Below are 26,965 nucleotides of genomic sequence, written 5' to 3'. Positions count from 1 at the left end.
AGAGAAAGGAGAATTGTAAGCTGGGGCACCATTCCAAGAGGTGTTTACTATAGGATGATAGAGGTTAAGAGACAACCAACATCAAACAAAATATGAACCTTAATTTCCTCTTTCCTACTCTACCACATCTGCATTATACTGTTGAACTTTTTGTCTGGTAGAAATTTTGATTCATAGTGATTTGCCTTTCTCTAGGAATTTGAAAACCCTACTTTTTTGACATAAAATTTGTATGTCTAATTAGCTACCTTTAATTTCTTGTCATTCATTTTTGAAATTGTCTACTTCAGAGTTAATGCCACAAAATTTGCATGTCTGCTCAATTCTAACCCTCAACGAAACACACACACACACACACACACACACACACACACACACTCACACACACATGCACATATACAGCCTGCCTCTCTCCAGGATTCTTTGTGTATCTGTTTTGTTTTGTTTTTAACCAGGCAATTTACCTATGTGCAATTGTGGGCATGATATAATGACTTTGTGGGTGGAGAATTCAGTTTGTATCAGTCTCCAAGTAGTTCTAAGAACCAGGAATAGAGAAAGTATTGTAGATTCTGGAGCTGTTCCTGTTTTGATCCTTAAACAGGATTAAAGGAAGAAAAATTAAAGAGACTGAGAATGGAGTGAACTAGGTTTTTTCTGGTCTGGAGATATGAGGATCGGAGCCATCTTTTTAAGGTTTTAAAGGGCATGAACAATTTCTACAAAAGGAATTGGGATTAGTTGTTCTTTTTGCAGCAGAACATCACAATACAAGGAACTGAATTTACATCTAAGCAGGAAAATTGTTCCTTAGTCATAGGAAGGAACTTTTTTGCTTGTTGGTATGTTAAGTTGGAAGAATGGGTAACTGAGGGTAAGTGGCATTTCTGCTTCCTGGAGAGCTCTAGAGAAGGGCAAATAATCCTACATTGTACCAAACTGTACTGATCCTACACTGTACCAAAGTTGAGGAAAACAGAAATTTTCTCAGACTTTTTTACAACTCTTCAACTCTGCTATTCCTGATGATTTCCAAATGCTACTCCATTGGCGGCAAGTATCACTTAAAGACTTCTCTGGAAAGAGAGACCTTGTAGGCTCTTTTCCAGGTCTTTTGTAGTTTAGTTGTCTCTCAAGTCGAGTAAACATTTCCTCACTGGATATTCACTTATTTGCACAATGCATAAAAATTAGACATACTTTTGGATCTATTTATAGATCACGTGTTGGGCTTAATTAGCCTGAAGTTTGAGCAAATAATAGCATTTTCTTTTATGGCTCTCCACCCTGGGGATTGCAATAATTATTAATAGCAACAAGGGATTTCAATAGTGAAGATATTGGTTTAATAATAACTCAGAGTTCTTTAAAGAGACTCAGGGAGTCCACAGAGGCTCTCCCCTCCCTTCTCCAAAGTCATAAAATGACAGTAGCAAAAGAAGTGGAGTGTAAAGAAATTTAAACTATCCTCTGATGAAGAGCAGAGATGTAACTGTGGGTAGGCCTTGGGCTGGAGTTTCTACAGTGCCCCCACCAACCAAAAAAAATATAATAAAACCAGTCTGTTTAAGGAAAAAGAGGCCTCCCCTCATCTCCACCATATGCAGATGTCTTTCAAAAGACTTGACCAGCCTGTGGGAACAAAGTATTTGACCTCCGAGACACCATCCTAGCAGTGTTTGAAGGAGCTTGCTAATCTTAAGGACCATGCCACACATCAAAGGAAAGGAAAATGGCAGCTTTTTGACAAAGTACTCTAAAGGGAGGCTACCATGTGGTCTTTAGAAAGTTAACATTTGGCAGAGCTTGGCTAGACTGTGAGATCTTCAAGGGCAGAGAAGTTATTTGGTTTCCCTCCCCATAGAGGATTATGGGAATGCAACATAATGGTTAAATTATAGACTGAACAAAGCCTAATTTGTGAGATAAGGCTATAGCTAACAAGGATATATTCATGTTTTCCAAAGGCAAATGGCTTCATTCACCCATTACTTACTAAGTACTTCCGTGTTGTGCAGTGTGTTAAGAGCTAGGGATTCAGTCCTGATTAAGACATTATTCCTGTCCTAGAAGGTCTTACACGCTTGGGTAAGGGGTGGGGACTGACTAGTAAACGGGTGATTAAAATGCAGCTAGTCAGGTATTGCCATATGGGAAATATGGGGACAGTGGGATGGAGTACAGAGGAGGGGCAAGCGCTTTGCCAGGACTGGGCAGGGGAAAATGGAGGTAGGCATGGATTTTGGAGAATTTGCTATTTTGTATGCTCTGTGCCACAAGTCCTCTCTGTTAGAATGACTAAGAAATGCTGAATGAATTTTAATTTTCTTTAATGTTCCAATTCTTTTTTAATATTTAACTAAAATTAATTTTTTGCAATGCACCATTACAGAAAAAGAAAGGAAAAAATTTCCAATTCCTTATTCAATAGGTAATTTCCTACATGAATGAGATGGTGTCAAATGAAACACATTCATTCATTCAAAAAATTACATCTTAATGCCTCAAGAAGAATGTGAGCAAGAATTCACCAGACAGAACTTGGAAAATACTCCACCGAGCCCCACTGAGCTGTCCTTGCCAAGGCGAAGGACAGGTAATTTGCCGTGACTAATAGAAAAACATAAAGAACATTAATATGAAAAATGAAAGCATAATCCATGGTATAACAGGCAATGAAACCATTCGCATAACTGATTACTCTTCAAGGTAACATGTTCTTCCTCTCAGGAATCTTTTTCTTTGGCCCAGTCTTTTAAAAGCCTGCTAAAGTGACATCACTTGAAAGGTCATGGGAGCAGCTGTCTTTATCCTTGTGTCCAGAGAGTGATACTGGGACACTCATAATTTGAGGAAAGAATTATTAAAGAAAATACTTAGAGACCTTGGCGATGTTATATGTTCCCTCTGAACATCCTGAGACATAATATTAAGAAACAATGATTGTAATATTAGTGCGTTTTAATTTGAAACTTAGTAGCAGGCTATTAGAGGACCTAGGGTTCAATCTTAGCTCCATTGCATGTTAGCTTTGTGTACTTGGACAAGTCACTTATCTCCACGTGATTCTCAGTTTCTTTATCAGTAAATTGGAGATAATATGATCTCCTCTGCTTATCTTGCAAGGTTGAGAAAAACCAAATAAAAGAGCACTAGTGGAAGCTTTTAAAGACCATAACGATTAAACATAAAAGGATTATTAGGAAAATCCTGACTAATTTTTATGTTGTTAGGTTAGGTCATACCAGCTTATCAAAGTGAATTGTTTTGTATATATTGTTCTTCTTGAAGTTCAAAGAAGAATAGAGCAAATTATGTCCCTTTATAATATGGAAACCTTTGATCTTCTGAAGGTAGTTATTTCCATAGAAACTCTAAATCTGCTGTGAGAACATCCCAAATGCTCATATCCTCCCATGGCTTTGGGTGATAAAAGAGGCAGATACAAGGCAGAATTGGCAAACACAGTAGCCATTGTGTGCTGACAGGGCCAAGGTGACTTATGTTTTTTTTTTTTCAATGTGTTGTGGGCCTTGATAGCACATTAATGACTGGCTAGTGTCCTTACCCTGTGTTATCTTATATGGACAACCTACCTGAAGTCTAGAGGGTGGTATATTGTAATGGCCAAGAGCAAGAGATTTAAGGGAAGGTAAATAATTGCTTTAGATCCTGGCTCTGCTATTTAATAGCTGTATGATCGAGAGTAAGTTACATAAACTCACTGAGCCTGAGGTTCCAGGTCCCATTAAAATGGACATGACAGTAGTATACAACTCATTTAGGGATGTTGGGAGGATTGAATGAGTTAATATCTGTAAAGAGGCTGAGCAGAGCCGCTGGCAGGAGGGCAGAGGGACCTACGGAGGGGAGCAAGATGGCGCAGACTCAGGGCACCAGGGGGAAAGTCTGTTACTACTACGATGGGTTTTTGTGAGAATCCAGTAAGAAAATGAATGTGAATGTGCTTTGACACCATAAAGTGTAATGACGTGCAAGAGGTGAGCTGTGGCTTACAATAATTCTGAGTAGTGATGGTTAGTTTTCTGTTGTGGGAGTGAATTCCCTGGAGATATAGTGAGGGGATGTTGGAAATTACATTGGATGTAGTTTCCAATCATGTTGTATATTATGGACAAGGCCACCCAATGAAGCCTCACTGAATCTGCATGACTCACAATTTGCTCCTTAACTATGGCCTCGACCGAAAGATGGAAATTTATCACCCTCGCAAAGCCAATGCTGAGGAGAGAACCAAGTACCACACTGATGACTACATTAAATTCTTGCGCTCCATCTGCCCAGATAACATGTCCGAGTACAGCAAGCAGATGCAGAGATTCTTCGTTGGTGAGAACTGTCTGGTATTTGATGGCCTGTTTGAGTTCTGTCAGCTATCTCCTGGTGGCTCTGTGGCAAGTGCCCTGAAAATAAACAGTAGACGGACATCGCTGTGAATTGGGCTGGGGGCTTACACCATGCAAAGAAGTCCGAGGCATCTGGCTTCTGTTACGTCAATGTCAATGATATCGTCTTGGCTATCCTGGAACTGCTGAAGTATCACCAGAGAGTGCTGTATATTGACGTTGATATTCACCATGGCGATGGCGTGGAAGAGGCCTTCTATACCACAGACCGAGTCGTGACTGTGTCCTTTCATAAATATGGAGAGTACTTCCCAGGAACTTGGGACCTACGGGATATTAGGCTTGGCAAAGGCAAGTATTATGCTGTTAACTACCCTCTCTGAGATGGGATTGATGACGAGTTCTATGAGGCCATTTTCAAGCCAGTCATGTCCAAAGTAATGGAGATGTTCCAGCTCAGTGCAGTCGTCTTACACTGTGGCTCTGATTTCCTGTCTGGGGATCAGTTAGATTGCTTCGATTCGACCATCAAAGGGCAAGCCAAGTGTGTGGAATTTGTGAAGAGCTTTAACCTGCCTATGCTGATGCTGGGAGGAGGTGGCTACACCATTATAATGTCTCCCGGTGCTGGACTTATGAAACAGCTGTGGCCCTGGACATGGAGATCCCTAATGAGCTTTCATACAACGACTACTTTGAATACTTTGGACCAGATTTCAAATTTCACATCAGTCTTTCCAATATGACTAACCAGAACACTAATGAGTATCTGGAAAAGCTCAAACAGCGACTGTTTGAGAACCTGAGAATGCTGACCCGCATACCTGGAGTCCAAATGCAGGCCATTCCTGAGGATGCCATTCCAGAGGAGAGTGGTGATGAGGATGAAGAAGACCCTGACAAGCACATCTCACTGTGTTCCTCGGACAAACAAATTGCCTGTGAGGAAGAGTTCTCCGACTCTGATGGGGAGGGAAAAGGAGGTCGCAAGAACTCTTCCAACTTCAAAAAAGCCAAGAGAGTCAAAACGGAATATGAGAAAGAGAAAGACCCAGAAGAAAAGAAAGAAGTCACAGAAGAGGAGAAAACCAAGGAGGAGAAGCAAGAAGCCAAGAGGGTCTGAGCAGACCTCTCTAGTTCTGGCTTCTTGCCAAGTTCCCCACCTTTATCTTGCACCCCCTCGGATTTTATATTTTCTATTTCTCTGTGTATTTTTATAAAATATATTAAATATAAATATCCCCAGGGACTAGACAGGAACCAGGGCCCTGAGCTCAGGGCACATGTGTTAGGTGAAGCTTTTCTAGTAGCTGCCTCACCACCCATCCCTCCTGAATTCTTAATTTTGAACCATAACGGGTTCCAGGTCTGGCTAGAAGGGATACACTTAAGCACCCATAGGACAAAATCTTGAAGTGCCTGCTTAGTAGCTTTGAAAAGGTGCCCTTATTGAGCATTTTAGAAGGGGTGACTGGATCTTCAGGGACTCCCTGGTCTTTTCGGGCTCCTTAAGGTAACATCAGCCATTTTTAGATTGGTTCTGTTCTCATACCTTTCTACTGGCCCCCAGTAAGCCAAGAAACTCACACTGCCTGCCCTCTCTGTCCTCCCACAATTCTGCAGGTGAAGATTGTTAGTCTAGTTTCCTTTTTGAAATACTGTTTTCATTTTTGTGAGAATCTTTGTAATAAAATGGTACATGTCTATACACTAAAAAATGTGTATATGCAAAGAGACCGAATCCTTGGTATTCAACAAATATTAACTATTTTATTAGTTAGCCCTCAACATCTGGGATGGATGGGAACAGTAAGAGGTTGTTTCAGGTGAGAACCATCACATCGAATTATGGAGATAAGAATAATGGAGCTAAAAGGAGCAATAGAAACAGTGATTGAAAACATAGCTCTGGCATCGTAGAGTCTAGGTTCAGAGTCCAGCTCTATGTGACCTTAGACAAGTCAGTTAACTCTCAGAGCTTCACTTTAAATCGTGAGGATCATATTCATTGCTTTTTCACAGGGCTGTTTTGAAGGATCAGTTATGTGATGCATATGAAATGCAAAAGAGGATTGTCCCAATCATGTGCATCTGTTATAATTCCTATCGTTAAGTGGTCTTCTGTCCTTCCACCTTTCGCCATGGGCAGAACTGTGAAGTCCTAAACAGTCTGACCTCATGAGTTGAGTCCCACTGAGTTGGAATTAGTGCAAATGTACATGTAGACTCGTGTCCTCCTTTGTACCGTCCTTGAAGGATAGGTCTGCTAAAAAGTGAAAGATAACCATGCGTATATGGCCATTGATCAAAGGTACCAGAGCAATTTAGTGGAGGGAAAATAGTCTTTCCAACAAACGATATCAATACAGGAAAAGAGTGAACATGAAATTTTACCTTGTGCCATACACAAAAATCACCTCGAAAGGGATAATAAATGTAAATGGATGCTCAATGGAACTAAATATAAAGCCCCAAACTCTAAAGTGTTTAGAAGACAACATAGGAGAAAATCTTTGTGACTTTGGGGTAGGTAAAAGTTCATAGATAGAATACAAAAAGCACAAAAGTATTTAAAAAATGATAAATTTAATGTTATCAAAATTAAAAACTTTTGCTCTTTGAAAGATATTGTTGAGAAAATGAAAAGTCAAACCTTGGAATAGAAGAAAATATACACAGCACTTATATCAGACAAAATACTTATATCCAGAATATATAAATGCCTTTTACAACTCCTTAGTGAGAAAACAACCAATAAAAATGGGCAAAAGATTTGAACAGATATTTCATGAAAGAAGATGGCCATGAGTAGCCATCAAATGAATGATACAACCTAGGCTGAATTTAGGAGGGGTGTTGTGTGGACTCCATAACAGTTAGGCTGGCATTTGAGGGGATGGGCAGGGAGAGAGGGCAACCCTGCTTCTTCCCACCACCTCTTCCCATACATTTCTCTATTTTCTCCTTTCCTTTTGCTTCTTATTATCCTCTTGTCCTGAGGAGAAAAGCTTTTGGAGGGCTCAAGTTCAGTGGTCTGTGTTTGTCCTAAGGTCATACAGCTGGTTGTAGGCAGAACCAGAAGCCAAAGCCTAGCGTCCTGACTTCCTGGGTGCGGATTCTTCATGGGCCAATGAAAGGAGTGTGGCCTGGGGTGCCGTGGGCCTTGTTGGTTTCCCTTTCTTTCCACCTTCAGATTAAAGTTGTGTGGTTCTTTAAAACTGGCAGTCCAGCAGAAGTAGAGCCAGTGTTAGTTGCTGAGATCTAGTAGGTGTTTCTGTTTCACCCTGAGTGGCAGAATTACACCTTAGCACTTTGGGCGAAGATCAGCGTTGGCTTTTGGCCCCCTGAATCAAGGCATAAATTTATATAGCTGTAGCAGAGTTGTGCTTTCAAGCTGATGTTCTCAGTTATTTGTAAAGTTTTGTAAAATATTTCTCTCTTGCCCGTCTGAAAAAAAAAATCCTTTCCCCAGAACTGCCTAGAATCATCTGCCACTAACTAGCTGTGTGACCTTGGGCAGTCACATCCCTCTCTGCACCTCAGTTTCCTCATGAGTAAGACTGGGGATTGAACCAGTTGATCTCTGAGGGCCCTTCAGATTTGACATTTTCTACGGTCTCTTGTTCCACGATTCTGTCAACTGCCTTAACATTGAAATGCCGCCAACATATATTTAGATATATTTTTTGCTGTCGATTTGCAGTCTCTGGGATTCCTCTGCCTTGTTTATTGCTTCCTTAGAGCTGTATTGCATAATTTGCCTGCTTAGGATCTTGCTGTTTCCTATAGGTGGTGTCTGAAAGGTGAAGACGAGTATTCAGTGCAGGAGCCCAGCCACAGACCCATCCCTTTCTGACAACAAAGCTATGTGTTTCTCCCTTTTCCTGTCCTCTGCCCCTCTTCCAGTTTGTTCCATTGCTACATTTGGGTTATATGATTACATCTGCAATAGCAGGCACAGATGTTTTTATGTTTTTCTCACTCAATTGTATGGTTAATGGTGAAACGGATTTTTCGAGCAGATGCTCACGTGTGGGTGCTATTCTTTTCTCTCCTGATACATTCTCTACACAAACAGCAGATTGTGTGTCTGGTGTGAGTTTGAGCCTACCAAGAGAAGAATTCAAGCTGAATAACACTGGGCTGATTTTCAAGCTCCTAAAAAAGTAATTCAGGCACTAAATTTGACAAACTCTTTGTAGCGCCCCTGCAGCCCAGATCCAGACCTGTGTCTCCAGCCTTTGCCACTTTTACATGAGGCCGAGATTAAGCATTTGTCCTTTGAAGGGCTGCCTTATGAAGGAAAATGATAACAGATTCATTTTCAAAAGAGCTGGACTCAGTTGCTCTGTCACTGTGACCTCTGAGACTCAAGGCATGTTATTTAACCTCTGTTTCTTCATCTGTGATATGGAGCTGACAATACAAAGCTGGTGTGGATCATTGAAAGAATGGCCAAGTAACAGAGGTCCCTGCTTAAGTCTAATCCATGTCCACTACTGGGCATGTACGGCTAATTGGAACTGACTGACCAGAAGTCTATTTGCACAAAGGACTGAGAAGCCTCCAGGGAGAGAGGCACATCTGTGGAAGGGTTAAGAGCTTGGGTTTAACCCAAATTTCAGTAGTGCCAGGGTTTCTCATCCTGGGCACTATTAAAATTTGGGGTCAGATAATTGTTTATTGTGATGGCTGTCCTGTTCATTGCAGGATGCGTAGCAACATCTCTGGCCTCAACCTAGTAGTGCACCCCAGCCCCCCTCAAAGTTGTGACAACTCAAATTGCTTCCAGATATTGCCAAATGTGCTCTAGCATGGTAGGGGCCCAACTGAGAACCACTGCCTTAGAGGCACTCAATACTGGCTTTAAATTCACTTACTCAATGTCATGCAGCTAGTAACCCCCTGTGCTTCAATATTCTCATTTGTAAAATGGGGGCTTAGCTATTTTGCAGAAATGATTGTTGAGTGAATTAAAACAACAGATTTGTACAAACCTTGGCACATAGTAACACAGTAACTCCCTACCACCATAGGACCTTTGGTTGTTTCTTACCTTTGTCTAAGATACGCTCTTTCTCTCACCCTGTGTCTATCTTGTTGTCTCCAGCTCATCCTTCAGATCTCAACTAAAGAGCCATTTCCAAGAGGAAGCCTTCCTTGATTCCTCAGACTATATCAGAGTTCAGAGGACTCGTACCACTTATTTTGTTGATATTATACATTATAAGACTTGGGGGATCATTTCATTAACATCTGTTGGACTGCTAGGCTGTAAGCTTCATGAGGGCAGGTGCTATGTCTCTCTTGTTCACTGTTGAATTGTCAGAGCTCTGGACAGAGCCTGAAACAAAACATGCATTTAATAAAATATTACTGAAGGAAAGGAGGAAGAAAGAAATGAAGAGCTCAACAAACATTGCAAATATCATTAAACTTTAATTCCTCTAAGGAGTTATAGGCAGCTGATCAGCCCAGTAAACAGAATTCAGTGACAAGAGAGGAACAGTAGTTTTTTTTTTGTTTGTTTTTATTGAAATATAGTTGATTTACAGTGTCATGTTAGTTTCAGGTATACAGCACAGTGATTCAGTTATATATATATATATACATATATGTGTATGTATATATGTGTATATATATATACTTTTTCCAGATTCTTTTTCCTTATAAGTCATTACTAAATATCAAGTATAGTTCCCTGTGCTATACAGTAGGTCCTTGTTGGTTATTTTATATATAGTAGTGTGTATATGTTAATCCCAAACTCCTAATTTATCACTCCCCCCCTTTCCCCTTTGGTAGCATAAGTTTGTCTTCTATGTGTGTGGGTCTATTTCTGTTTTGTATATAAGTTCATTTGTACCTTTTTTTTAGATTCTACATATAAGTGATACATACGATATTTGTCTTTGTCTGGCTTACTTCACTTAGTATTATAATCTCTAGATCCATCCATGTTGCCGCAAATGGCATTATTTCATTCATTTCTATAGCTGAGTAGTATTCCATTGTATAAATATACCACATCTTCTTCATCCATCTGTCAATGGGCATTTAGGTTTCTTCCATGTCTTGGCTATTGTGAATAGTGCTGCGGTGAACGTTGGGGTGCATGTAACTTTTCGAATTATGGTTTTCTCTGGATATACAGTAAGTCCCCTACATATGAATGAGTTCCATTCTGAGAGCACATTCATAAGTCCAATTTGTTCATAAGTCCAGCCAAGTTAGCCTAGGTACCCAACTAACACAATCGGCTATATAGTACTGTACTGTAATAAGTTTATAATACTTTTCACACAAAAAATACATAAAAAACAAACACAAAAAATAAAACTTTTTTTTTTTTTTTTGCATTATGCGGGCCTCTCACTGCTGTGGCCCCTCCCGTTGCAGAGCACAGGCTCCGGACGTGCAGGCTCAGCGGCCATGGCTCACGGGCCCAGCCGCTCCACGGCACGCGGGATCCTCCCGGACCGGGGCATGAACCTGCGTCACCTGCACTGGCAGGCGGACTCTCAACCACTGCGCCACCAGGGAAGCCCAAGAAAACATTTTTGATCTTACAGTATAGTATCTTGAAAAGTACAGTACAACAGCTGGCATATAGGGGGTGGCATCGAGTGAACAGGCAAGAAGAGTTACTGACTGGAGGAGGGAAAGGAGGTGGGAGGTGGTAGAGGTGAAGGATCATCAGCAATAGGAGATAGAAGGCAAGCTGCAATTTCACTCATGCCTGACATTGATGGAGCACACGTTCACTTCTTTTGAAAGTTCACAACTTGAAGGTTTGTATGTGGGGGACTTACTGTATGCCCAGGAGAGGGATTCCAGGATCATATGGTAGCTCCATTTTTAGTTCTTTAAGGAACCTCCATACTGTTCTCCATAGTGGCTGTACCAATTTACACTCCCACCAATAGTGTAGGAGGGTTCCTCTTTCCCTACACCCTCTCCAACATTTATTATTTGTATACTTTTTGATGATGGCCATTCTGACTGGAGTGAGGTGATACCTCATTTTAGTTTTGGTTGCATTTCTCTAATAATTAGCAATGTTGAGCATTTTTTCATGTGCCTGTTGGCCATCTGTATGTCTTCTTTGGAGAAATATCTATTTAGTTCTTCTGCCCATTTTTTGATTAATACATGGAAATCTATTGCATTTCTATACACTAACAATGAAAGATCAGAAAGAGAAATTAAGGAAACAATCCTATTTACCATCACATGAAAAAGGATAAAAGGCCTAGGAATAAACCTACCTAAGGAGGCAAAAGACCTGTACTTTGAAAACTATAAGACACTGTTGAAAGAAACTGAAGATGACACAAACAGATGGAAAGATATACTGTATTTTGGGATTGGAAAAATCAATATTGTCAAAATAACTATACCACCTAAGGCAAACTACAGATTCAATGCAACCTCTATCAAATTACCAACATTTTTCACAGAACTAGAACAAAAAATTTTACAGTTTGTATGGAAACACAAAAGACTCCAAATAGCCAAAGCAATCTTAAGAAAGAAAAATGGAGCTGGAGGAATCAGATTCCCTGACTTCAGACCATACTACAAAGCTACAGTAATCAAAACAGTATGATACTGGCACAAAAACCGACATATAGATCAATGGAACAGGATAGAAAGCCCAGAAATAAACCCACGCACCTATGGTCAATTAATCTACGACAAAGGAGGCAAGACTATACAATGGGGAAAAGACAGTCTCTTCAATAAGTAGTGCTGGGAAAACTGGACAGCCACATATAAAAGAATGAAATTGGAACATTCTCTAACACCATATACAAAAATAAACTCAAAATGGATTAAATACCTAAACGTAAGGCCAGATACTATAAAACTCCTAAAGGAAAACATAGGCAGAACTTGACATAAGTCTCAACAATATCTTTTTGGATCTGTGTCCTGGAGTAATAGAAATAAAACTGAAAATAAACAAATGGGACCTAGTTAAATTTAAAATATTTTGCAAAGGAAAAAGTAAAGGAAACCATAAACAAACCCAAAAGACAACTCACGGACTGGGAGAAGATATTTGCGAACAATGCAACTGACGAGGGATTAATTTCCAAAATATGCAAACAGCTCATACAGCTCAATATCAAAAAAGAGCAGTAGTTTTAAGGAAAGTCTGTCACGCAAAACTCTCTCCAGCTTGGTTCCCATAGACTTTGTGGGATTTGGTGAGGCGCAGTAAATGTAATACCTCTTTTCTACCCCAGTTTGGAACTAAAAGATTCAGACAGGTGGAGATCAACAATATCATCTTCATTCCTAAAAACAGCTGGATTTAGAGAACATAGTTTAGGTGTGCAGCAAGAATGAACCTCCTAATTCTGCACCCCAGAATTAGCTAGAGTTACCTAGTCAAAGGAAGCACTCAACAAATGAAGCACACTCCATCCAATGGGGCCCTGCATCTCTAAAACTCATGGTGTGCAGAACTAAGACTATTAGCTTCCTGACGGCAGGCCTGTCCGAAAGGGAGAAGCAAGAAGTGTTAAGCTGAGTGAAGACTGTCTTCCTCCTGGGGAGAAAGGCCAGTAGTATTACTCCAGTGTATGTCCCCCCATTTAGGAACATGATACCATGGGAAAGAACATCACTCCACCTCCACTCCTGCCAACAGATTTATATCTGTGTCCAAAGGAAATAGAGAATTGGGAGCAAAAACTGGCATGGGTATTTCATTAAAGAGCCTGTAATATATTGGGACTCAAGAAGTATTGCTCTGGGACTTCTCTAACTAATTACAGTGTAGAAAGGTAGAGAGGTGATCTTCTCCATTTTTCCACAGAACTGCAGCTGTGGCACATTGAAAGCTCCAGTACATTGATCTCACCAGTTGTTTCTGGGAGAGAATGCAACCCCCATGGAAATGGTAGTGGGTTCCTCCAAATGTGGGTGTGATCTGTGGATGAAGTAGTACTCAGCGTAGGGCTTTCTAGTTCAGGAGAAGAGGCCATGCTTAGTTGGCAATTTTCAGAGGCTAGTATTACAAGGACCAATGAAATGATGCATGCACCCCTATTTTATTTTATTAAAAATTTTTTTGAACTTTAGTTTTTCTTTTACTTTTTATACCATATTCAAAGGTTACTTTCCATTTAACGTTATTACAAAATATTGGCTATATTCCCTGTTTTGTACAATGCATCTCTGAGCCTATCTTACACCTAATATTTTGTACTTCCCACTACCCCACCCCTGTAATGTCCCCCCACACTGGTAACCACTAGTTTTTTCTCTATATCTTTGAGTCTGCTTCTTTTTTGTTATATTCACTAGTTTGATTTATTTTTTTACATTCCATATATGTGACATCATACAGTATTTGTCTTTCTTTGTCTGACATTTCATTTAGCATAATGCCCTCTAAGTTCATCTGTGTTGATGCAAATGGCAAAATTTCATTCTTTTTTATGGTTGAGTAGTATTCCATTGTATATATATACACTGCATCTTCTTTATCCATTCATCTGTTGATGGACACTTAGGTCGTTTCCTTATCTTGGCAATTGTAAATAATGCTGCTGTGGACATTGGGGTGCACTTATCTTTTCAAATTCGTGTTTGTGTTTATATATATATATATATATACACACACCCACCCACACACACATATATATATATATATAACCAGGAGTGGAATTGCTGGGTCATATGGTAGCTCTATTTTTAGTTTTTTGAGGAACCTCCATACTGTTTTCCACAGTGGCTGCACCCATTTACATTCCCACCAACAGTGTATGAGGATTCCCTTTTCTCCACATCCTCGGCAACATTTGTTATTTGTGTTCTTTTTGATGATAGCTATTCTGACAGATGTGAGGTGATATCTCATTGTGGTTTTGATTTGCATTTCCTTGATGATTAGTGATGTTGAGCATCTTTTCATACGCCTGTTGGCCATCTGCATTTCCTCTTTGGAAAAATGTCTATTCGGTTTTTGTGCCCATTTTTTAATCGGGTTGCTTGTTTTTTTGATGTTGAGTTGTATGAGCTGTTTATATATGTTGGATATTAATGCCTTATTATATATATTATATATAATATTATATATTATATCATTTGCAAATATCTTCTCCCATTCAGTAGGTAGTCTTTTCATCTTGTCAATGGTTTCCTTTGCTGAATGTACCCCTATTTTAAACCCTGAGCTATGTAAATCAGGCAAATTTGTACATGAGTGCAAAAGCTCTGTAAGCTGTAAATCCATTCAAATGCGAAGGGCTATTGAAATTTTCCTTTTCATGGTTTCATTTGTTGCATTTCCAACCTGATACACTTTTAGGACCTCAGGTGTTCATGATATTTTAGTGCCCATTTGCTGTGGTGTGGCTACTTTTCAGAATCAAGACAGATGGGTAGGTAGGCGTGGTGGCTTGAGAACAAAATAGAATGATCCATGCCAGTACTCAATGAAGCCTTGGTGTTCTTGTACAGTCAGATACATTAAAATAGTTATTCACTAATTTATTCATTAAACCTCAACTTACTAAGTAGCCTGTGGGAGGCTTGCTTTCACCAGTTTTAAATTGGGAATAATACCAATAGCTCATTCTCAGGCCTGTTATGCAGATTTAAATGAGGTAATGAATGCAAGGTACTTACTATAGTTTCAAGCACATGTTTGTTTGTTTTAATCCATAACACTTATTACTACCATTATATTATACAATATATTTCTTTGTGTATAGTCTACTTTCCCCTGCCAAAATGCAAGCTCTATGAAGGCAGGGACTTGATTTTGAATCTCCAGAGCCTTGCAAAGTGGAGGTGCTCAATAATTATTAGTTGAATGAATTAATGAACACTCAATAAATAAGTTTCCCTAAATTCCAGACTCATGTGTGCTATGTCCTAATCTTCATTTCTGCTTGAATGACCAATAGACAACTTAAACCTATCATGTCCAAACTAAACCCTTGGTTCCCACTGTACCTCCGTCCTCTCAACGACAAATCAGCTTCTCTTTGTATTTTTCATTTTAGTAAATGGTAACTCCATCTTTCCAGTTGCTCTAACCAACAACTTTAGAATCATCCTTAGGTACTTTCTTTTTCTAATCCTTCATTTCTAATCTATCAGCAAGTTCTGTTCCCTCTATCTCCAAAATATATCTAAAATATAACCATTTCTTAGAGCTTCCACTGCTATCTACCTAGTCCAAGTCACCATCATTTCTTGCCCAGAAAATTGCTTCTATGATTATCATCTAATTGTGTTCTTCTTATCATATATTTATTTTTTAAAATATAAATATGATCATATCACATCTCTGCTCAAATGTTCTGAAAACCTCCCAAGCCACTGTACTTAAAATACCACTCCTGCACTTTATTCCTTTACTCTACTCAACTTGTCATAATATATATCACTACTTGATTTTATATGATTTGTTTGGTTATCTATTGCTATCCAGTAGAATATAAACTCCAAAGGGTCTTTGTAATTTTCTTCATATATCCTTCAGTCTAGAACACTGCATGGCAACAATGATGACGGATGTCTGTCATGTGTGTGACTGTGTGTCTGTGTGAATGTGTGGCTGTATCAGTGTGAGATTATGTGTGAGTGTGATTGTGTGAGTATATGTAGTAGCGGATGAGAGTGAGAATGTGTGAAGGTTAGTGTTAGACAACTTGTAAGAGATTTTTGGAGTGAATGTTTGAGCGTGGGAGAGTGTGTATGTGTGTGAGACCTGCAAAGATATATGTGACAGAATATGTGAGTTAGTGTGCCAGAGAGTGTGTATTTGTCAGTGTGTGTGAGTGTGATGATGTGTGTGTATGTGTATGAGTGTGTGAAGGTGTTTGTGAGTGAGTATTTACAAGTATGTGAGTGTGTCATGTGTGTGTAAGTATCTCTCGCTCAGAATTCTCCCCAGACCCTTGTGCGGTCCTCCCATACTACAAACTCACTGAGTAAAAGATTCTCCCAAATGTACTCCTCTTCCTTTGTTTCTCAGGAAAGGCACTACTAGCCATCTCATCACCCAACCAGAGATATGGGAATCATACTCCAGTCATTCCTCGTTCTTAGCTTCATATCACCAAATTTCAAATCGATTTCCTCTTTTCTATTTCAACTAAAAAGTTCTGAGTTGAGGCCCTCATCTTCTATCATCCTCAAAAGTCTCCTGGTTAGAGTCCTTGTTTCTAGTCTTGAAACACTGCCTGAGGCCATTCCAGAACAACTCATGGAAGTGCTGGGGTATCAGTTAGAGATTCAATAAATGCTTCTCAATGATGCTGTGGAGGTAATGCCTGTGTTGTTTGGAAGATTACATGAGGTATGCTCTGAGGTCCTTTTCAACACTTGAAAATCTGATTCTTTGCCCCAGTCCCACCAAGAACGAACACTACAAAAGGGTCCACCGTCAATATGATCTTTGATAACAGCTTTATCTACTTTATTCATTAGCATTGGATCAGATGAATAAATGAGAGTATTTAGTGGGCACCAGGAACTTCTGCCAAATCCCTTATCAGGTAGGGACACGATGCTACTAGCAAGAAAAATGGGAGGAGCTCACTGGCTTTAGTTTTTCTCCCCCATCTGCCCTGTTTTAGAATATTAGTAATCTCACTTTGTGCTTTACATCTTAGGGACCTTAGGTTTTAACTGAATGTCCTTACTCAGTCATGCTTCACAAACCCCAATTTCTGGCCACAAGATTTCCACCTTAACATACATTCAATCACTTCATTCATTCATTCAGTAATTACTAAACATTTGCTATATGCCAAGGTATAGTGCTGGATACCAGAGTTGGGAGAAAACATATAATAATGTTTAAAACGACCATCTATTTAGTTCCAGCAAGGTGATAGGCACTGTAGAAAAAAATGTTTCGCATTAATATAATTTAGTCTTCAAAATAGCCTTGTTGCTACAGATGAGAAAGGCGAGGCCCAGAGATATGAGGTAATGTGTCCAAGTTCACACAGTAAGAGGTGGAGCTTGGATTTGAACCCAAGTCTAACTCCAAACCACATGGTTTTAACCACCATCTATATCTCCTTTTATACTGCCTGCAAGGTATTTGTAAAAATCTGATGGAAACTCCCTTACCTTTCCACATTGTCTGACAATCCACATTTCACTAATTTTATGTTCTTTCTTATCTTTATACAATGGAAAGATTTCATTCTTTTTTATGGCTGAATAATATTACATTGTATGTATATGTATGTATATATCACAATTTCTTTATCCATTCATCCATCTATGGACACTTAGGTTGTTTCCATGTCTTGGTTATTGTAAACAATGCTGCAAGGAACATAGTGGTGCTTATATCTTTTTGTTAGTGTTTTTGTTTTCTTCGAATAAATACCTACAAGTGGAATTGCTGGATCATATAGTACTTCTATTTTTAACTTTTTGAGGAAACTTTATTTTTTTTTCGATAGTGGCTGCACCAGTTTACATTCCCACAAACCGTACACAAAGGTTCCCTTTTCTCTGCAGCCTCACCAACACTTGCTGTCTCGTCTTTTTTATAGTAGCCATTAGAATGTGTGATGTGATATCTCAATTTGGTTCTGATCTACATTTCCCTGATGATTAGTGATGTTGAGCATTTTTTCATGTACCTGGTAGCCATCTGCATGTCCTCTTTGGAAAATGTCTATTCAGATCTTCTGCCCATTTTTAAATCAGATTGTTTGCTTTTGTGCTATTGAGTTGTGTGAGTTCTTTATTTATTTTGGAAATTAGCCCCTTAACAGATATATGATTTGCAAATATTTTATCCCATTCAGTTGGTTGCCTTTTGTTTTGTTGATGGTTTCCCTTGCTGTGCAAAAGCTTTTAAGTATGATGTAGTCTCACTTACTTATTTTTGCTTTTGTTGCTTTTGCTTTTGGTGTCATATTTTAAAAATTATCACCAAGACCTATGTCAAGGAGCTTATTGCCTATGTTTTCTCCTAGGAGTTTTATGGTTTCAGGTCTTATGTTCAGTCTTTAATCCATTTTGAGTTAATTTATGTGTATGATGTAAAATAGTCATCCAGTTTCATTATTCTCCATGTGGCTGTGCAGTTTTTCCAACACCTTTTATTGAAGAAGGTATACTTTCTGCATTGTATACTCTTGGCTCCTTTGTTGTAAATTAATTGACCATATATGTGTAGGTTTACTTCTGGGCTGTCTATTCTGTTCCATTGATCTGTGTGTCTGTTTTTATGCCAGTACCATACGGTTTTAATTACCATGCTCTTATTTAAGGTTCACACTCCACTTGAGTTCTGTATCTTAGTCCCTGTTCCCTTCTCAAGGACCTATATATATTTCCTTCTTTCTTGAATATTTACTAGGTCATTCCCATCAGCATGTAAATATGCTGTAGTATCTTCAACCTTAAGACCAAAAAACTTCCTTGACATATGACACATTCCAGAAAACTCCTCATTTCTTGGTTCCCCTTCACACCAAAATGTCTTAAAAGATTTGTATGTACTCACTTTAATTCCTCACCTTCCATCGTCTTTATAACCCCTTTATATCAGGCTTTTATTTCTATCATTCAACTGAAATACTCTTAGCAAGGTTACTGTGACCTACCACTTGCAAAAACCAAGAGTCAATGTTTTTGTCTTCAAAGACTTGACCTCTTAGCAACATCTGTCTCATGTGATCACTTCTTTCTAGAATAACATATTTTTTTCTTTGCTTCTCTTTTCCTCCTGCCTTATGGGTTCTCCTTTTCAGCCTTTGCTGGCTCCTCCTCCTCTGCTAACTTGGTTCTGGATAACCATCTCCATCTATACAATCTCCCTAGGTAGTCTCACTGAGAACCATGGGTCTGATAACTACTATATGGCAAGGGCTCTCAAACTTATGTCCCCATTTCTGACCATTCCTTTGAGCTTGTGGATCCAACTGTTTACTTGCCATCACTACTTAGATGTCTAATAAGCATCTCAAGCTTAACATGTCCAAAACTGAACTTCTGATCTTCCCCATCCCTAGTAAATCTGCCTCTCTCATATTCTCCTCTATCTCAGAAATGCCAACTCAATTATTCCAGTTACTTAGGCCACAAACCTCCTTGACTCCTCTTTTTATCACACACCCCACATCCTATTCCTTAGGAAATCTTCTTGTTTCTATGTGAGGAAAGAATTAACACAGAAGATCTGGTTGCTTATACCTTGCGTGTCGAAGGAAACTGGAACCATCATTGACCCTTGGTCAACCCTTGGAAATGTGACCCTCAGAATGTTCTTTATGTCAGTGATTTATGATTTAATTGTGTTTTTGTTCACCTGGAGAAATGAACTCTGCTGTACCAGCGTGACAGTTTACTTTGCATAAGCATGAAGTTCAATGATGTGCACCTGGTTGTATTGTTGGAATCCCAAGTTTCCATTGCCATGGTTAGTTATGTAGTATGATGTGCCTATGTGACCAGCTCTTAATTATAGCCTCGGGCCCAAAGACTCAGATGTGCTTTCCTGGACTGATACATTCCACACATGTCCCCATAGTTTGCTTCTAGACACATAGCATGCACTGTGTGGCCGCAGATGGGAAAGGACATGGAAGCCTGTGTTTAGCCTCTTAGACTTTGCCCAATGAATATCTTTGCCTATTGCTTTTGCTGTGTATCCTTTGCTGTAATAAACCTTATCATTCGGATTAAGCTATTGAGTTTTGTGAGTCCTTGTAGTGAATTAACAAACTTGAAGGTGGTCTTGGGGTTCCTGAAACACTCTACCTGCAAAATATATCCAGAATTCAACTACTTCGTACCATCTTTGCTGCTCCCACTCCAGTCCAAACTATCATTATCTCTAGTTTGGGATAATGCAACAGTGATTCCACCCTTACTTCCATATAGCCAGTTTTCTAAAAAGCAGCCAGAGTGATCTTCAAAAAATGTAAATCTTATTCCATCACTCTGCCATTGAATACCTTCCAATGACTTTCTACCCTATAATAGAGTAAAAATCATGCTCCTTATCCTTAGCCTACAAGGTCCAACATGATCTGGCCTCCTGACATCTCTCTGAAATAATCACTTACCACTCCCTCCATTGATCATTTTGCTCCTCTTTTTTCCTCGAATACCTCGAGTTCATTCTTTCTGGCAGAAGCTATTCTCTCTGGAGATCTAGCTCTAGCTCTTCGTCTATATCTTTCCATGGCTAGCTCCTTCTGGTCATTTAGGTCTCAGCTCTGATGTCACCTCTACAAACCACCCTAGCTTTTAGCCACCCCCCCATTATTTTATTCATGCCACTTATTAATATCTGAAATTATCTTGTCTGTATTTAGAACACAGTCCACTTGAGGGCAGACTTTGTCTTTCTCATTTACTCATGTTTTCCAAGTGCCTAGAGCAGTGCTTCTCTCATAGTAGTAGGCATTCAGAAAATGTGTGCTAATTGAATTGAATGAGTGAATGAAATACAAAACAGCTTTCAGCTCTAAGGAAGTCCCTATTGGGAGGTTTTTGTATTTTGTTTTATTTTGTTTTTTATTTTCTGAAGCATGCTGGAAAAATGTTTAGGTAGGCAGTGTGTGTATAAGGGCTAAGAAATTTTCTGATACAGTGCAAGCTCCATCAACTATATTATTCACTGTCAGGTCCTCAGTTCCTGGAGCAGCACTAGCTTATCATAGGTGCTCAAGAAAGATTTGTTGTATAAATGAATGGTGTCTAACACAAAGTGCGCTTCATAAATATTTGGAGAAAAATAAGAATTTAAGACATATAGCAAATACTTGCATGTATGATTTATGTCTTTCCCCTTCTCATGTTCCACATTTTCCTCCCCACAATAAAAGATATTTTCCATTCTTTCAATCAATATTTATCAAGGGTCTAATTTATACTAGTGATATTATGATATAAATAATTATCCAAACTAACTTATTAAAAGCATTACAAAACAGAACTTCTTTAATAGTTGAGCTCATCTTATATCTTTGTTAACTGGGCAGTAAGAAAATTGGTGGAAGACCAGAATCACACTATATCATGCAGTATCATAGATTTTGATTCCACATCTAAAGATATATACATAGGGAGAGAATTAAAAGGATGAAGCTGGATAAAAGAGCTAACAATAGTACAGACCAGACTGAACATTTTTTGTCTACCCCTAAAGCCCATGTCTACTGCTGGGATTTTAAGAAAGTGTTTCTATGAAGTTCAGTGCACTTCAATAAATTTTACAAAACGATTAATTGCCTTGGTCAAATAAGTTGAATATGCAACTCTGATAGCATTATTTGGATGCCTGCTTTTTCAGTAAAACGTTACAGGTCAATTATTGGCTCAGACAGGCAAATTATTTCAAGGGTTTTGGGACAATGAATAATCCTTGCAATGTCTAGGAAACTCAGGGGTGCCATAATGAACATCCGTGTACATACATCCATTTATATTGTTGAGGTAGATTTCTACAAATAAAATTGATAGATCAAAAGGTATGCACTCTTAAAAAGTTCATAGTTACTGCCAAATTACTTTCCAAAATGGTTAGAGCAAATTTATACTCCTGCCAACATCGTTGAGCTATTGCCCTTTTCCTGTACCCTCTCTAGCAGTAGCTATCATTAGATCTTCTAATTTTTCCACTCTAATTTTCAAAAAATCATATCCCTTTGATATTTCAATTTTCATTTCCTTGACAACTACTGAGGTTGCACATATTTTAGTATGTTTATTATTTTTTAATTCTGTGAACATTATATTCACATGCTTTGCCTATTTTGTATTGTATAATTATATTTTCTATAATAAATAATTATTGTTTTCAGGGTTTTTGTGTATTAGAAGTGAATGTTTTGCTTGTTATTATATTTTTAAATGCTTTATCCTCTTTATTGTCATCTGAATTTATAGAATCTTTTGATGCATAGAAAATTTTAATATTTATGTGGTTAAAGTGATCACGTTTTTTATTTTATCCCTTCTAGATTTTTTATCTTGATGGGAAATCCTTACCCATACTAAATTTACAAAATATTATCCTCTTACTACTTCTGGTTTTTTTCCAGTTTAATTTTTAATCATTCTAAAATATATGTAGGTAAGAATCTAAATTAATTTTCTTCCAAAGATGTGTATTCCAATGGATTTAATTAGATTTACTGAATAATCCTTTGTTCCCTCACCTCTCTGATTGCCCCCATTTTAATATGTTTCATTCCTATATATACACGGATCTGTCCCTTGACTCTCTTTTCTGTTCCACTTGTCCATTTGTCTGTTCTTTTGTCAATACCGTAGTCCTTTGATTACAGTGGCTTTACAATATATTTTGAGATCTGATAGGTCAAGTCCTCCCATATTATTCTTCAAAAATGTCTTGGCGCTTGTACATTTCTTCTATCATAAGAATTTTAAATTTTTTATAATTGCAAAAAAGTCCACTTAAATTTTGATTGAAAATAAGTTAATAAGCTAACTAACTCTATTGCTCAGCATTGCTATTATCAACTAACATTAAATAAATAACTCTTAGCTCTTTAACCATAGAGACTGCTATTCAGGTGGGAAAATCATCTTGATTGCAAATCAAAATTTGCAATTCATGATGTCTGATCCTGTGATTTGCTGCTCGTATGTTTTCTGTATCTGTAGCCTCCTACATGTCATTACTGATGAGTACTCACATGGCTATTTTGTGCTTGTGCCAACTGCTGTGGAGGACACTTGCTTTATTCCTGGAGGTAAGCCCCTGAACCCTCCAAAATAAGTTTCCTCTAAGCCACATGGTCTACATTTTATCTCATGCCGTATTAAATATCCTCTATGATATTTTTCAGAATCCAATCCAAACAACAGAAACTTAATTGGGATTTAGAAATTTATTACAAGTTTAAAGTATTGTCTTCATTTCCAAGAATCATGGTATATCTATCCATATATTCAGGTACTTTTATATGGCTTTGATCAGTTCTTACATTTTTTCATTATAACACTTATTCCTTGGTATTTTATAGATTTTACAGCAATTTTGAGTAGATTTTCTTTTTCTTTCTTGAATTTCAATTTCTAATTGTATACTGTTAGCATAAAACAAAACTTATCTTATTTCTAGCCAACTTCCTAAATTTTCTTATCCTAATAGTTGATTTACCCAAGTAAGATTTTGGATTTTCTAGGTATACAATTATAACGTCTTAAATGATATTAATTTTGTCTCACGTTCTAAAATGTATACCACATATTTAACTTTGCTATCTTATTTCATTACCTACTACTCCAAACAGATAGAGGAAAATATTTTTTATACTAATGCTCAATAGTTTTAGAGATCATCTGAATACTATGCAGCCGTTAAAAATGACCCTATTGGAGAATACTTAATGACATGGGAAATACTAGTCACACATTAATTTAAAAAAATACAGAATTGTTTTTGGAATAGGATCTAGTTTTAAAACACAGACACACACAGAGACACATACACACAGGCACATACACTATCACATTCAAAATGAAATTCAAAATGAAAAAAAAATCCGAGGTGACTATATGTCAATATAGACTGTATAATTATGCAATGATAGAATTTTTCCTTTTCTTTATATTTTTAGGTATTTTACAATTTACATAATGAGCAAATATAGTTCTTGTGATCAGAATAAAACCATAAATGTTATTAAGAGCAAGATAGAGGTTTTTTAGGGGTACTGCTACCAGACAGCGAGAGGAGCTTCTTACTTGGTCTGCAAGTTCTAGTCATTAAATTCCAAAATATTAACTGCAAAGAGTTTTTAATATAATGGAAGTTGCACAATATCCTGTCTTTATATTTCTATGACGCTAGTTACTATCTTCGTAGCTTTGTGGAATGCTGGCATTGCAACTCTCCTTTAGTGCAAACTGGCTCTGCCAATGCCATCTGCAAAACACATCTGCGGCAAAATGGCTATCTCATTGGATATAGGTAGAGAAAAGAAGCAATCTTTGCTGAGCACTGCCTAGAAGACTTTCCTCCATTACTGAGAGTCTGTTCCCCCCTAGAGATCCTCTTCTGCTTTTTCTACCATAAGTCATCCCCTTAGCTGACATAGTTCCATTTAAAATTGGTCCCTTTGCAGGTTCACTGGTACTTTATTTCATGCAGGTTATAAAAGTGGTTGTAACTTGTACTTGAGTAGAATTAAATAACTTTCAGTCTCATCCTTTATAGCCTTTGCCCACTCCTCCTACAGAGATTTTATTTAGGAAAGATGTTCACCTGAATTTGCTATTAGCTGTAAGTCAGCCAATCTAAGCATGGGAGCATCTTAAATCCTGGGGATGGAGGCTCCTTAGATTTTGTTGTCTGTGGCCTTTGATTTCTTTCCCTCCTGGTGGAAATAGATCGGAGGGCACTGAAGGTTAAAGAAACCTCATAGAGTAGAGGCTGTCAAAGGCCCATTAGGTGAAATCTAAGATAGGAATCCCAAAGCTCACCAAGTTTGAAACTGTAAACTTTCACTCAAACACTTAGAATATAGGTATGTTACTTAAGCCATTTGTTTTTATGTTAGAAAGCCCAAATTGTTTTATCTTGTTAAAGAAGATTGTCATGGAAATGTTAATCATTAACTGGATTGCTATATACTGAGTTTGTACCCTGGCTTTGAGCAAATCAGGAACATCCCACACTTTGATCCATGTTTGAAGATTTGGATGATATTTTCTTCATTTCTTTTATTTCCTAACAGAGATGCTGCTATTGAAAACAAACTGTTGCTTTGTCAAAGCACATATTCTGTTACTCTGTGTTATTTTTACAGAGCCTAATAAAACATTATGCTACTAATCAAAGGTGATAGATACAAAGCATTGTTTTGTCTTCTGGCATTATGGATTATGCTAATGGCCATCTGCCCATAATTGATATTTGTTCTTCAGTCACAAAAAAATAAACAGAATCAACTATAAAAGACAACTATTTTGTTGTGATAGATGCTCTGCAGTTGTCTTTTATTCTCCATTTTGTTTTTCATAATTTCTTAGTTAATTATTTAGTAGTATAATACTTTTATAGCACTAAGACTGTCACTGCATTCCAAATGGGGATTTGAAATATATTGTATAAACACAGAGATGTCACCCCTAATATGCTCACCATGCAGCTGGGAAAGAACAATCAATCCAATAACATTTAAGACATATTGAGGATAATATTTTTCTTTTGTTTTCACACATGTTGGAGGGTAACTCACACTTTAATTTTCTGTAGAGTAAGAATTGGTAATAAAGAAATCAATCCAGAGAGACCTTCAAAATGGCAGAGGAGTAAGACGTGGAGATCATCTTCCTTCCCATAAATACATCATAAATACAGCTACATGTGGAACAACTCCTACAGAACATCTACTGAAGGCTGGCAGAAGACCTCACACTTCCCAAAAGGCAAGAAACTCCCCACGTACCTGGGTAGGGCAAAAGAAAAAAGAAAAAATAGAGACAAAAAATAGGGACGGGATCTGCACCTCTGGGAGGGAGCTGTGAAGGAGGAAAAGTTTCCATACACTAGGAAGACCCTTCACTGGCAGAGACAGGGGGTGGGTGGAGGGGAAGCTTCAGAGCTATGGAGGAGAGCACAGAAACAGGGGTGCAGAGGGCAGGGCGGAGAGATTCCCACACAGAGGATGGGTGCCTCTGAGGTGGGAGAGCACAATTCGGGACACTGGTCCACCAGAGACCTCGTGGCTCCATGTAATATCAAACGGTAAAAGCTCTCCCAGAGATCTCCATCTCAACGCTAAGACCCAGCTCCAATCAATGACCAGCAAGCTACAGTGCTGGACACCCTATGCCAAACAACTAGGAAGACAGGAACAGAACCACACCCATTAGCAGAGAGGCTGCCTAAAATCATAATAAGGTCACAGACACCCCAAAACACACCACCGGATGAAGTCCTTCCCACCAGAAAGACAATATCTAGCCTCATCCACCAGAACACAGGCACTAGTTCCCTCCACCAGGAAGCCTACACAGCCCACTGAACCAACCTTAGCCACTGGGGGCAGACACCAAAAACAATGGGAACTACGAACCAGCAGCCTGCGAAAAGGAGACCCCAAACACAGTAAGTTAAGCAAAATGAGAAGACAGAGAAAGACACAGCAGATGACGTAACAAGGTAAAACCCCACCAAACCAAACAAATGAAGAGGATATAAGCAGTCTACCTGGAAAAGAATTCAGAGTAATGATAGTAGAGATGATTCAAAATCTTGGATATAGAATGGACAATATACCAGAGACTTTTAACAAGGACCTAGAACAACTAAAGAGCAAACAAACGATGAACAGCACAATTAATGAAATTAAAAATTCTCTAGAAGGAATCAATAGCAGAATACCTGAGTCAGAAGAACAGATAAGTGACCTGGAAGATAAAATACTGGAAAAAACTACCACAGAGGACAATAAAGAAAAAAAATGAAAAGAATTGAGGACAGTCTCAGAGACCTCTGGGACAACATTAAACACACCAACATTAGAATTATAGGGGTCCTAGGAGAAGAAGAGAAAAAGAAGGGGACTGAGAAAATATTTGAAGAGATTATAGTTGAAAGCTTCCCTGATATGGGA

The 26,965-nt window shown here is 38.4% G+C and overlaps 1 pseudogene; it reads left to right on the top strand.

Annotated features, from left to right (window-relative positions):
• Positions 1-3,877: 3,877 nt before the first annotated feature.
• The window catches only part of LOC132514050 (histone deacetylase 1-like), a 60,265-nt pseudogene continuing 37,177 nt past the window's right edge, over positions 3,878-26,965 (top strand).

Source organism: Lagenorhynchus albirostris, chromosome X (assembly GCF_949774975.1).
Source record: "Lagenorhynchus albirostris chromosome X, mLagAlb1.1, whole genome shotgun sequence".
Classification (NCBI taxonomy): Eukaryota; Metazoa; Chordata; class Mammalia; order Artiodactyla; family Delphinidae; genus Lagenorhynchus; species Lagenorhynchus albirostris.
Note: the sequence above shows the minus strand (reverse complement) of the source record. Positions and strands in the feature narration are given on the sequence as shown.